The sequence below is a fragment of the Arachis stenosperma genome, chromosome 3 (assembly GCF_014773155.1).
Source record: "Arachis stenosperma cultivar V10309 chromosome 3, arast.V10309.gnm1.PFL2, whole genome shotgun sequence".
In the NCBI taxonomy this organism is placed as follows: Eukaryota; Viridiplantae; Streptophyta; class Magnoliopsida; order Fabales; family Fabaceae; genus Arachis; species Arachis stenosperma.
The window spans coordinates 104,795,576-104,797,041 of record NC_080379.1 but is presented as its reverse complement, the minus strand read 5'-3'; positions in this window follow the sequence as shown (position 1 = coordinate 104,797,041).

The following is a 1,466-nucleotide window of genomic DNA, read 5'->3' as shown; positions in this document are numbered from 1 at the left end:
TTTTTCAGAGAGGTTTCTTTAGTGAGTTAGTTTAAAAATATACTATAATGGTCAAACTTTGCCTAATATATATGAGGGTGTGATGAGCTTTTTATGTGCGAATTTATGTGTTATTGTTGCTCCTCTTGCAATAACATGGAATTGTCTATTGTGGGGAAAGTAGATATTGCTTCTTCGAGGACCTATTAATAATATTCCAAAGTAGTGGTTGTAATTAATGTCATACAAAAGATTGCAATTTAGAGAGAACTTCCTGAAACTTTGCATAATTATTTACGGACCCATGTGATTAATGTAATGAATGGTGAGGTGGCGACAATTTACAGGTGGTAACATAATCCATTTATTTGGGTTTGAAGTAGGTAAGTGATGCGTGAGAATCTTTCCTATCTTTTCCTAGTGAATTTGCATATAATTTGTTGAGTTTAATAAAGAATTAATTATCTTTTAGCCAATATGGATGCTACTTTGAGTTTTTTGCAATTTTGTCTATTTTAGGTAGCATTCGGCGGAATTTGATGGAGTATCTGCAGCACAAGAATCAATAGAGATGGTAGCAAAGAGCGACGCGTACGCGTGATTTGGAGCTTTCCATGGTGACGCGTGTGCGTGACTGACGCGTACGCGTGATTTGAAAATTTGCTCAGTGACGCGTACGCGTGACCGACGCATCCGCGTGACTTGCGAAGAAGACCAGCGATGCGTGCGCATGATTTCTGGACTGTTTTGACCCAGTTTTTTAGCCCAGAAAACACAGTTTAGAAGCTGCAGAATGGACAAAACATGTGGTCCCCACCCATCAACCGAAGACCTGCTGATTATTCTGATTCAAATTCAAATCTTATTTTTAAGAAAAGATATTTTTTAATTTTAGATAATTAGATTTTAAATTAGTTAGGATTAGTTATAAAAAGGGATTCCATTAGTTAACGAAGAGGCCATCAGATTGGAACTCTGTACATTTTACCAAAATCCTATTTTTCTCTGAATCATGAGCAACTAATCCTCCATTGTTAAGGTTAGGAGCTCTGTCTATTTGTATGGATTGATTCATTTGCTCTTTCTAATTTAATTCATGTTTTGATTTATATTTCAATAATTGTTTTCGTTCTTTATTTTATGAATTTGGGTGGAACGGAAGTATGACCCATATTCTAATTGAGTTCTTGTATAACTTGGAAAAGCTCTTTACTTGAACAACAGCTTGAAAACATATTATCTTGAATTTCTAATTGTTTGTATTTAACGGGATACGTGACATATAATCCCCTTATTTTTGGATAATTAGGATTCTTGTGGCATATAAACTAGAATTTGATCATCACATTCTAATTAGAATTAATTGACTAAGGAATTGGCAGTTAATAAATTTTAGAGGAGACTAGGAAGGTCTAAGGAATTAGGGTATAGTCACATATAGTTTGCCATGAATTAAATCTTGCATGATTAAAATAGTTAGTAAGAAA